The sequence below is a fragment of the Ranitomeya imitator genome, chromosome 3 (genome assembly GCF_032444005.1).
Source record: "Ranitomeya imitator isolate aRanImi1 chromosome 3, aRanImi1.pri, whole genome shotgun sequence".
Taxonomy (NCBI): Eukaryota; Metazoa; Chordata; class Amphibia; order Anura; family Dendrobatidae; genus Ranitomeya; species Ranitomeya imitator.
The window spans coordinates 129,250,032-129,262,935 of record NC_091284.1 but is presented as its reverse complement, the minus strand read 5'-3'; the positions used below and the strand labels follow the sequence as shown (position 1 = coordinate 129,262,935).

Here is a 12,904-nt window from a genome sequence, read left to right as displayed (position 1 = left end):
AGGAAGATGGACAGAAGCTACATCTCTTCCTTTTTTTGCTGGTAGCTGTGCTGCTGGTGGCTGTGCTGGTGGAGGCCGTGGATGTGGAGTCTCTTTCTTGAGCATGCTGGACACTTTTTACAAGGGCTGTTGCTCCTTCACTTCTGGGGGTCACTTTTCTGCTCTCAATATATGGCCTAACCAGGGATTTGCCCAATTCCTCAAGAAATAATCTTCTTTTATGCAGCTTATTCCGGTTCCAATCGAGGTCTATTTCTCTCCATAAGACAAATGCATTGTATGCAGAAACGTCCAGTATGTTATAAAATAAAATCATTGGCCATTGATTGGTTTTGCGTTTGCATGTTTATGTTGATATTGCTTGGTCTAAAGTATCAACTGCTCCCTTTGTGGCATTATAATCCAAAATAATGTCAGGCTTTCTGTCTTCTCTATCACTTACGGCATTGTCATGGTGCATTGTGCTCATTAGAATTACCTAAGTTTGGAAAAGAAAAGAATAGTTGTAAAGATATGTATTCACAGCGTCAGTCAATAGACATTTTAGAAACATTTTTATCCAAGTTTTGAAAAAAAAAAAGAATACCTGTAAAGATGTGTATTCACAGCTCAGTGCTCCCTCACAGATTCCAGTGTGTAAAGGTACCTTCACACTGAACAACTTAACAACGATAACGATAGCGATCCGTGACGTTGCAGCGTCCTGGATAGCGATATCGTTGTGTTTGACATGCAGCAGCGATCAGGATCCTGCTGTGACATAATTGGTCGGAGCAGAAAGGCCAGAACTTTATTTCGTCGCTGGATCTCCCGCAGACATCGCTGAATCGGCGTGTGTGACGCCGATTCAGCGATGTCTTCACTGGTAACCAGGGTAAACTTCGGGTTACTAAGTGCAGGGCAGCGCTTAGTAACCCGATGTTTACCCTGGTTACCAGTGTAAATGTAAAAAAAAACAAACACTACATACTTACATTCCGGTGTCTGTCGCGTCCCCCGGCGTTCTGCTTCCCTGCACTGTCAGCGCCGGCCGGCTGTAAAGCAGAGCACAGCGGTGACGTCACCGCTCTGCTTTACGGCTGGCGCTTAGACAGTGCAGGGAAGGTGACGGCGAGGGACGCGACAGACACCGGAATGTAAGTATGTAGTGTTTTTTTTTTTTTTACATTTACAATAGTAGCCAGGGTAAACATCAGGTTACTAAGCGCGGCCCTGCGCTTAGTAACCCGATGTTTACCCTGGTTACCAGGGGACTTCGGCATCATTGGTTGCTGGAGAGCAGTCTGTGTGACAGCTCTCCAGCGACCACACAACGACGAAACCGCGACGCTGCAGCGATCGGCATCGTTGCCTATATCGCTGCAGCGTCGCTTAATGTGACGATACCTCAAGTCAAATGACTGGTGTCCAATTTATAAGACAACCAGTCTCCTCTCACAAACAGCAAATGGATAATACTAGATAATTACTTGTTTACTGATAAGAACAGTGAAACCACCACCATTTTGAGATGAAGTACACAAAAAAGCATAACTTTTGCAGTCAGAAATAATAAGAGACCTGTAGAACAGTATAAAATGCTATCGGGTGATTGTTACACTAAACAGAACAAGTGTAACAATCAGCGTGTAGCAAAAAGTAAACAAAAACAAAAAAAATATATAGAGCTCCACAAATGAGAAGTCAAGATACCACTAGTTTCAAAACCTCATAAAAAAATCTACACGGTCTCAAAAATCATTTTGGGTCATATTGACCCGAACAGTACAGCAGGGTTAAAGCAGATTAAACTATACCAGAGATATGTTGATGACAGTCATTGTATGGGATGGAACAATGGATATGTTTAATGAGTTTGTATTATATCTTAATCAGAACAACCAGATGAATAGGTCATTTACATCGTTGTACGGTGGGCAACATCTGGAATTTCTTGATGTATTGGTAGGGATCAAAGAGGGCACTATTTGTACATCATTATATCACAAACCAGTAGCGACTAATACCATGATGCACTTTAATAGTTTTCACCCCAGACATATCAAACTAGCCTTACCCTATAGCCAATTTTTGAGGGTGAGAAGAGTGAAAAATACAGATAAGGGCTTTTCTAGGCAGTCAGCAGATATGAAGGAAATATTTAGACAAAGAGGATATCCTGAGATATTATTAGTCAGCGTTGGAGAGAGCCAAAGGAGGTGAAATAAGCAAGAGAATGACTCCTGGGAATGTGGTCGGTAAGAAAAGAGAGAAGAGGTTCACGTTTTGTTTTCAATATAGTGCGATGGATCAACATATACGCTCAGCAATGAGGAGAAATTGGCACATTCTAGAGCGGGATAAGGACATTGTAGACATAGCAAGAGGTCCTTTGATTGCAAGCAAACGTAGTACGAGATTGAGTGATAAGTTGGTAAGAAATCGCATTGTCAAACGGGATAAAAACTGGTATTCCTAAGGGGAACTACAAATGTGGCCATTGCCCCTTTTGTAAGCAGCTTGTCACAGAACGGGTTTTCCATATGGGAGCAATAGACCATTTAGTTACCGAGTTCATAACGTTCAAGACAGATCATGTAGTGTATGTGATTTTCTGCCCATGCAAGTACTATTACATAGGGAAAACGATACGCCCACTATATGTGAGATTTCAAGAACATTGTAAGTCTATCTCGTCAGGGAAGGGAGTCCCAAGATTGATTTCCCATATTAAAGATAAGCATGACAGGAACGCCAGTGTATTGATGTTTGCGGGGATTGAAAAAGTCAGCTTACCGGTTCAAGGAGGAAATCTAGACAACCTGTTACTTAGATGAGAAGCAAAATGGATCATGCGCACTGGCGCAATGGGTCCACTAGGCTTCAATGACAGGGTGGATATGTCGGTGTTCCTGCAGTGAGTAAATCCGCTTATGCTCAGGTATATGTAAATGTGTTCTGTCCTGGTCTCATGGAATGGGACTAAAAGACTAGTTTGAGATGGTAGAGACATTTTTGAGCACGTATGTGTATTATATATAAAAAAGGAAAAAAACTTTCTTGTGTTTTGATTAGTTAGGAGTGGGCATAATATTCTCGCTCAAGTGTCAATTTGGATACTCAGGATTATGCGTAATGATATTTGTTTTAATTGTGCAATTTTAATGTTTTGTATTTCTTGCTATGTGGGAGGAGTTTGGCGGGGGGGGAGAGGAGGGGTGTTGTGGCCGGTATATCTCTTCCTCCATCATTTCCTCACATATGCTGACCCGTAGAAGCGCAAGCAGAGTGCGAAACGGCCGTCGTTTGTTCCTGCTCACAAGAGCTCCGTTCCTCACTCTCCCGGCCATGGAGTTTTAAATGGAGATGAAATAAACGTTGGGAAATTTAGATCGGTGAGTGCCCTCTCCTTTTTCTCACATATACCAGTGGAATTGCTTGTTTTTCTTCTGAAGAGCACCCATGATCATGATGTGTGGCTGATAACAAAATGACTGTTGAATAACACCTGGGTCCAAGATTGGGACAACCTCCGTTTTTTCAGACAGTGCAGTTTATTTATTTATTTTTTGGGCATTTGGATTTATTATAGCATTAGTATTATTTTTACAAGGGACACTTTTTAAAGTTTTAGACAGCTCAACAATAATTGAGATTAGAGGAGTGGAGCTGTGTCAGAACACAGTGTAACCTTTTTCATCTAAGTCACAAATTATGTAGAGCAGGGGTGGGGAATCTTTTTTCTGCCAAGGACCATTTGGATATTGGACAAAGTGCATCCTGACTCTGGCACTGGTTTCAGGACGTAATCTTTCATTGCATGCCCTTCAGTGCTCAGTAGTGAACACTGTGTGTGCTAACAGAGCAAGAAGAAATTAATGAGCTGGTTGTAATCAAAATACACCTCCCTGCCCAAGAATGAGGTCCCTGAGAATCAGCTCGGGGGCCTGATAAAAGGTCATGGAGGGCCGTAAATGGCCCTGGGGCCTGAGGTTCCCCACCCCTGATGTAGAGTATAGCAGCCGAAAGAACCATTTCATCAGCTGCTGCACTTTGCATAGGCAGCAACCAAAATGGCAAAGCTCACTTTATCATGATGAGAGCTTTGTCTTATCAATCAGAAACCAATGACAAACTTGTCTTGGCTATCATGATCTGATTTACTCATAAGAGTTTCCAGTCAGGCAGTCACTGTAACCCCGAATTGAAATTTTGGGTCATAGAATTTAGTACCTGTGGTGACCACCTTTTCTCCCCCCCCCCCCCCCACCATCCCCTCCTCCTGTTCTGTTGGTGTACTGTACAAATCCTCAAGAACAGAAGCCTTATAGCTCAGTACACATTTCATCTGATGAAGCATTGTATGGAGTCCCGTATGAGTCCTTACCGTAAACCTGTACAAAAATCTTGCTGCCATATAAACATATGATAGGACATAGCGGCCCTCGTAAATATCTGCATAAACTCAGTATTTTGGCGCATTCAGACTTTATCAGAGATACTCTCCCCAAAAGATTAGCTAATTCAATATATGGAGTCAGATAAAGCAAGCAGTGTTGTACGAAATCGAAAGCATATGGAGATCCCCTACATCTTCATGACATAATTATCAACTTTTGAAGTCGGCATCCAGAAGTTAGTCTTGCACGATTGGAAACTTTTCTCTGTAGCACAAAAAGGTATACATTCAACAAACATCACAGGAAAAAAAGAGCAGCCTTACTTATGTGCGGCAAATTATGATACAAATGCATTAGCTGGGATGCAGCAGACCACCATGATAAAGGCGGGGTCACACAGGGCAGCCTGCCTGATTTAATAATATAGGTGTCACTAATAGGCTGGAAGACATGCCTAATGCATAATATTGGGCAATCAACCCTCCATGAATTGGTAGGTTTGTGAGTGGTTGTTTCATCAGTATTGTGCACTTGTGCTGCCCCCGCCTTTATCATGGGGGTCTACTGCATCCCGTTACTGCATTTCTATTGTGATTTGCCATTTGTAAATAAGGTGACTTTTTTCCTGTGGTCAGGGCTGGGACAAGGGGTAGGCAGGGTACGCACCCACCTAAGGAACAATCTCCTGCCTCCCAGAGCGAGGCGCACTTTGGGGGAAAAAAATTTAACATGAGCATGGGAACACAAGTGAGTGGTTTCAGTCCCTGACACCGGTCATCCCTCTTTCTACCTGCTCCCAGTCCGTCACTCCCTTCCCGAGTGTCAGGCGCAAATTCACTTAAAGTTAGTGCTGCCCGGAACAGAAGCATAGGAGCTGTAATCAGCTCTCTGCTCCACCAGGAACTCCATCAATATGCAGGCCACTTCTGGCCTGTGCCCTGTTGGAGACGACACATGCAGGGGACGTAGGATGGCGTGATGCAGTGACACCATTGCGCCGTCCAGCACCTATTGGTGTACAGGATAGAAGACGGAGCTGTGCTCGATAGGGAGCCTGGATAAGGTGGGTGTTTGGGTTTTTACTTCTTATATTATTGTGGGAGTGAATGGTGGACAATATAAGAGGGGTATGTGAATACATAAAAGGGGCTGGCTGTGGAGACATATGTGGGGCTGGGTGTGGGGCCATAAATGAAGCTGGCTGTGTGGACAATAAGAGGATCTAACAAATAAAGCAGCACACTGTAGCGTTATAGCATGCAAATATCAAATATGAAAATTGAATTGCATTACTGCACTAGAAATATGAAAAATTGAGAAAGCTTAGTGCATAAATTGGCCAATTCATGTGTACCTGGAAGCCACGTTAAGGCAGAACCTAACTTAATGCCAATGCTCTCTTAGAATAAAAGAGGATCTGGCTATGGGGAGTTAACAATAGGGATACATCATATTACATGGGATACTTTGGGGAACATTATACCTGGGCTGTGGGGAGCCATATTTAAGTTATAATACAGACAGATATTTTTATGCAGAGGGCATTTTAATAACATTAATATTTTTAAGGGCACTGTGTTGGGATGTGCTGCAGAAAAGTGAAGTCTGAAGAGACTTTATCTATATTGGGATCTGTTTAGTTTCCATTAGGGTATCTGAGAAAATCTGGACACCTTAAGGTACCGTCAGACTGAAACGACGCTGCAGCGATACGACAATGATGTCGATCGCTGCAGCGTCGCTGTTTGGTCGCTGGAGAGCTGTCACACAGACCGCTCTCCAGCGACTAACGATCCCGAAGTCCCCTGATAACCAGGGTAAACATCGGGTTACTAAGCGCAGGGCCACGCTTAGTAACCCGATGTTTACCCTGGTTACCATCGTAAAAGTAAAAAAAAAAACACTATATACTTACCTACCGCTGTCTGTCCCCGGCGCTGTGCTTTCCTGCACTGACTGTGAGCACAGCGGCCGGAAAGCACAGCGGTGACGTCACCACTCTGCTTTCCGGCCGCTGTGCTTACACAGGGCAGAGAAGCACAGCGCCGAGGACAGACAGCGGTAGGTGAGTATGTAGTGTTTGTTTTTTTTTTACTTTTACGCTGGTAACCAGGGTAAACATCGGGTTACTAAGCGCGGCCCTGCGCTTAGTAACCCGATGTTTACCCTGGTTACCAGCGAAGACATCGCTGAATCGGCGCCACACACGCCGATTCAGCGATGTCAGCAGGAAGTCTAGCGACGAAATAAAGTGCGCGGCCGGAACTCCACCCCCTCCTCCCCGCAACCCACAATGGGGCAGCGGATGCATTGTAATAATGCATCCGCTGTCCCCGTTGTGCTGCGTTGTCACAGGATGTGTCGGTACATCGGCCCGACGCACTGCGACGGGCCGACGCTAGTGTGAAAGTAGCCTAAATTACCAATTGGCCCCCATCATAGTTAAGCTATTTATTTTACTCATTTATATAGTGCCATTAATTCAACAGCACTTTACAGACATTATCAGCACTGTCACTATTATCTTAGTTTTCATGACTGTTTTGTGTCGGACATATAAAATATAGGATTCAGGGATGAATATCACCATTTGTCCCTTGTAGTGTGTAAACGGTTCCCAAACAGTGAATGATTCTTCATCTAACTTTGAAAACGCACTCCCTGCTGTGCCTTCTCCTTAAAGTACCCCACTTTTTTTTTTTTTTTTTTACTTTTGCTGGTAATTTTTGATGAAAAAGGTAACGATTCTATTGGAAGTGTTCATCATAGCTTGTAACCTGACACATTGGAAGGAATGTGTTTGGGGTCTGTTTACTTTATTCTCTGACCCATTCCTTACTTAGGGGCTGAGGAGTCATCGGGGGAAGGGGGAACCATCTTTCTAGGGCACCAAAATACCTTGTCCCGGCCCTGAGGGGTACAATCTTGGACTGTTGAAATGTCAGGAAGTGCTTGCAGTCCTCAGGTTAGGGTCACAATATGCCCCAGGTGCTGGCAACCCATCTTACACCAACCCAATACAGGCCCCATGCACGTCTGTGGTGGCAACCATGGAATTTCCTGACAGAAAATAAGCAATTAACTCGCTTGCTTTGTGTAGTAAATAACAAAATTGGACGTGTTCCCACAGACCGCACAAAACTTTCCCATGTTAAACAAGATACAAATGTCTCCTATAAGACGTTTTCCAACACAACATTGTGTTAAAAGTTAATAATTAATTTACCTCTAGCCGCTTTAGAATCAAGTTTCCTTGCACATCTAGTGGCATTCATTAAGCTTTTGTTTAAAAAAAGACCGGTTTTTCATCATTTTATTTTTATCACTAGTTGCGCAATGTACAGCAGGTCAAAGAACGCAATTAGTGTCTAATGAGTAGCTGATGATGAACATCTTTGTTTTGCAATCTGGTATGAAAGAAAAATTCCCGATGGGTTGGAAACATTGACTTGTGTGTGGGCTGATTGACTGTCCATATAAAGATCTATGCAAAAAAAAAAAATCAAAAAAATTAATCTAATGTGGATTTTTCACTCACTCATAGGCAAAGTGCCAAGTCCCGTAGCTGGATCTTTCACGATGGAAAGGAATACTAGAAGAGCACTGGTACAATGAAGAATTCTGTGACTCATGTTTTGTCCTATTGGGCTATCCAATTATTACTCTACTTGGTCTACTCCCTAATTCTTAGCCAGGTAAGACTGTGTTAAATGTGTGAGGGTATGTGCCCAGATCTAATTTTTTTGTGCATTTTTCCCACATTTTTTATAGCCGTTTTTCCCATGCTGCATTTTCTAACTCTGAAACAAGATATTTTCAGGGGGTCAGAGATACAAGCTGTGAGTGACTTTCGCACCACCCCTGATGACTATGCATTTGAGGAGGTGTTTGAAACACTGGGGCAGTGCTGGTTTCGCTCATTGCTTCTATCTCCATCCCCTTAAAATGTTTTGTTTCAGTTAAAAGAGTCGTTGGGGATATAAGCATAGGGTCGATGCTGCACTCACCTCGCTCTCCCTCAGGGTCTACCACCATGGATCCAGGACATTTTCAGAGGATGGCAATGCAATAAACTAGTGAGTACGGTAATTGCATTGCTTCCCACTGAGGACTTTCTGTTCCAGGAGGGGTGATGGACACTGCAGGGAGAAGAGTGCAGTCCCAGTCTCCTGTGATGTCTTGTTTGGGACTTCTTTCAAAGAAAACATCACAGGAAGTGAAGTTAAAAAAAACAAAAAACAAACACATTCAGGGATTACCTAAATAGGGAGAATTAGAAAAGGGGTTAGGGTGTAAAGACAGATATTTAGAAAGAACATTTTAGGTGCCAGACCACCTCTAACATTTTCTTTTCATTTTCGAGCTCATTGCCTACAAGACCAACCACCTCTACTGTCCAACTTGTAAGCACTTCACTAAAGTGGCTCATGACCACCATATAACAGGACATTTCAGGAATCCCTGCGAGCTACAAGGCAGTACTTACAAGCTGAAAAGAAAAAAAGCTTGTGTGTGGCTCATTATAGGCCACCACTGGAAGACAGCAGCGATCTTCGGTCAACTAGCCAACAAAAGTAAATAGAAAAACAAAACTGTTAATATCTCACAAACAAAAAAAAAATGTAATAAGCATTACATTGCTTGGTTTTTACAAGAACTAGCCAACAATACCCATGTATTAAGAAGGGAATAGCCCCTTAACCCCTTCACCACCTTGCAATTTTCCATTTTTGCGCTTTCGTTTTTTGCTCCCCATCTTCCCAAAGCCATAACGTTTTTGTTTTTTGGCCAACATAGCCATATGATGGCTTGTTTTTGCGGGACTAGTTGACTTTTGAATGGCACCATTCATTTTACCATATAGAGTACTGGAAAATGGGGGAAAAAAAACAAGTGTGTTGAAATTGCAAAAACAAGTGCAATTCCACTCATTTGTTTTTTTTATTTTTTTTTATTTTATTTGCCATGTTCACTAAATGCTAAAACGGACCTGCCAATATGATTTTCCTCCAGGTCAGTACGAGTACACAGATACCAAACATGTATATGTTACTGTATTTTTCAGACAATAAGACGCACTTTTTCCTCCAAAATTTTGAAGGAAAATGCGAGGTGTGTCTTATAGTCTGCATGTGCCAACTGTGGATGTGGATGGTGGGGCAGCGGAAACGGTGGAGTAGCAGATCACAGGAAGCAGGAGCCATCTGCTGTGGCTAACACGTGTGATCGCTGATAAAGAAAATATTCACTGCTCTCCACACCCATAGTCCCCAACTCCTCTATGCATTGAAGTCAGCACCAACAAGAATTATGGGTGTGTGGAGCAGTGAATATTAATTTTCTTTAATAGCAGGCTCTTGCAGCTGCTGAGCAATGACGTGTGCCCTCTATTAAAGAGAATGAATAATCACCGCTTCCCATGCACATGGGAGTGGAGAGCAGTGAATGTTCATTCTCTTTAATAGCAGACACAAGTGATAGCTCATCCGCTGCAGGAAGCTGGTGGCTGGGGCTAACAAGTGTGCCTATTAAAGAAAATATTCACTGCCCCACACACCCATAGTCCTGGGCGTGGGGAGCAGTGAGTATTCTGACAGCTGACCTCGGCATGTAAGCAGCGTATGCCGTCAATGCCATGTGCTGCTTACAAGCTGAAATCAGATGGCGGCATCAGAACAGGATGCTGCGAGGGAGTGGAGAGAAGGAAGGTAAGTAGAATGGTTTATTTTTTTATGTGTGCAATGTGATGGGGACCATGTTTACCAGGATGGGAATGGGGTCCATGTATACCAGGAGGGTGATGAGGTCCATTTATAACAAGATGGGGATGGGGTCCATTTATACCAGGATGAGGATGGGGTGGCTATGTATACCTGGATTGGGGACATATATATTACACCAGGTTGGGGATTATTAGTACAGAATTGGGAGATATTAGCCCTATAACCGTATCAGCAGCAGATACCCCCATAACAGTGCGTCATGGTCACATTTTTTGCTTCAATTTTTTTTGTATTTTCCTCTCCTAAAACCTAAGTGCGTCTCATGATCCAGTGTGTCTTATAGTCCGAAAAAATGCAATACTTTTATTTGAGTATTGAAAAAAAATCTAAACTTTGTAATAAAAAAAGGGTCGCCATTTTCTGAGATCCATAGCTTCTTCATTTTTGGGGATCTGGGGCTGGGTCAGGGCATATTTTTTGCGCCCTGAGCTGACGTTTTTATCGATACCATTTTGGGGTAGATATGATGTTTTGCATTTTATTACAATGTTGTGGAAGCCAAAAAAACATGCTGGTGTTTCAATTTATCTTTTTTTCTTGTTACGCCGTTCACTGATCAAATTAATTTACTTACTAATTTGATAGATTGGACATTTCCGATTGCAGCAATACCAGATATGTGTATTTTTCATGCTTTATTGTTTTATTTTGAATGGGGCAAAAGGGGGGCAATTTGAATTTTTTTTTAATTTTTAAAATATTTTTTGTTTACTTTTTTTCTTGATTCAGTAGTCCCCTATAGGAGATTTGTTTTTCTTTTTCCTTGCTTCAATAGTCCACTAAAGGAGACCTGAAGCTGCGACCATCCGATCGCCTGTGCTACTCATAGCAGGGCTTCGACCCTGCTAAGTGTAGCATAAATCATGATCCCATGACCAGTATTCATAGATTTACAGACCACAGCTGTCATGACAACCCATCAGCGCCCTGCAAATACGTGACAGGGGCGCTAATTGGCGGGACTTGTGACGTGCTTCCGCCCAGCATGTGTTAAATACCGCTGTCAGATGGACAGAGGAATTTAACTAATTAACAGTCATGGGTCGATTTTGGATCAGATGTCATGTGCAGGGAAAGCTGCGGGCTCCGCATCATGTACAGGGAAACTACCCTTGAACGATAGATGTAACATTTCCCTGCCTGTTTTATCACAGGAGTGGATGTTTTTGTTGTGTCACCAGTTCTTTAAGCTCATCATAAATCAAGTCAGTGAGTATGAGCTCCAGTAGACCCTGAACTTGTAATGTCCCAGACCTGATTTATGATGAGCAGAGGTACAAACTTTATACCTGCTTTGTATTGCAGAGCAAAATACGATAGAATATGTGTTATGCAAATTATTGTGATTAGTTTCAATGGGAGCTCTGTTTCTGTTATTTTTGTAGATATAGGGTATTTCTAACCATAAAGAATTTTTAGGAAAATTAATGCTTGAGGAGTCCTAGGTGAAGGCACTTTAGAGAATCCTGTTTACTTTTAAGTTTTCTTGCCAAGGACATTTTCAGCTTTCAGTTTTTTAAAGCAGATGCCAGATGCCCTCTGCTGGAGGTTTTATGAATTGTTAAAACTACTATTTATGGTAAATATCCTTTAGACCTCGTCCCAGGGGCCTCTGCGGTGTTCAGAAAAGAGCAGAGACAAGTCCAAATATATTTGACCACACCTCTTGAAAACAAATGTAGCATCATAGATAACACAGTGACTGATAACTCTTGGACTACAGGTAAAGTATTTATACCCTGAAGTCCAATTTAAAACCACACAACACACGGTGATAATTCTCTTAGTACAGATAATGTAGTACACATTGTTACATAGTTACATAGTTATTAAGGTTGAAGGAAGACTTTAAGTCCATCTAGTTCAACCCATAGCCTAACCTAACTTGCCCTAACATGTTGATCCAGAGGAAGGCAAAAAAAACCCATGTGGCAAAGAGTAAGCTCCACATTGGAGGAAAAAAATTCCTTCCCGACTCCACATACGGCAATCAGACTAGTTCCCTGGATCAACACCCTATCAAGGAATCTAGTATATATACCCTGTAACATTATACTTTTCAAGAAATGTATCCAGTCCCCTCTTAAATTTAAGTAATGAATCACTCATTACAACATCATACAGCAGAGAGTTCCATAGTCTCACTGCTCTTACAGTAAAGAATCTGCGTCTGTGATTATGCTTAAACCTTTTTTCCTCCAAACGTAGAGGATGCCCCCTTGTCCCTGTTTCAGGTCTATGATTAAAAAGATCATCAGAAAGGTCTTTGTACTGTCCCCTCATATATTTATACATTAACATAAGATCACCCCTTAGTCTTCCTTTTTCCAAACTAAATAGCCCCAAGTGTAATAACCTATCTTGGTATTGCAGACCCCCCAGTCCTCTAATAACCTTGGTCGCTCTTTTCTGCACCCGCTCCAGTTCAGCTATGTCTTTCTTATACACCGGAGACCAGAACTGTGCACAGTATTCTAAGTGTGGTCGAACTAATGACTTGTATAGAGGTAAAATTATGTTCTCCTCATGAGCATCTATGCCTCTTTTAATGCATCCCATTATTTTATTTGCCTTTGTAGCAGCTGCCTGACACTGGCCACTGAATATGAGTTTGTCATCCACCCATACACCCAGGTCTTTTTCATTGACGGTTTTGCCCAGAGTTTTAGAATTAAGCACATAATTAACATCTTATTACTTCTACCCAAGTGCATGACCTTACATTTATCCCCATTAAAGCTC

The 12,904-nt window shown here is 42.3% G+C and overlaps 1 long non-coding RNA gene across 1 annotated transcript in view; it reads left to right on the top strand.

The window, feature by feature from the left end:
- The window catches only part of LOC138671954 (uncharacterized), a 113,806-nt gene that overhangs the window by 76,748 nt on the left and 24,154 nt on the right, over nucleotides 1-12,904 (top strand). The window contains exon 3 of the long non-coding RNA XR_011319503.1: nucleotides 7,924-8,074. This is a non-coding gene — a long non-coding RNA (uncharacterized lncRNA). The remainder of the gene's footprint in view (nucleotides 1-7,923; nucleotides 8,075-12,904) is intronic.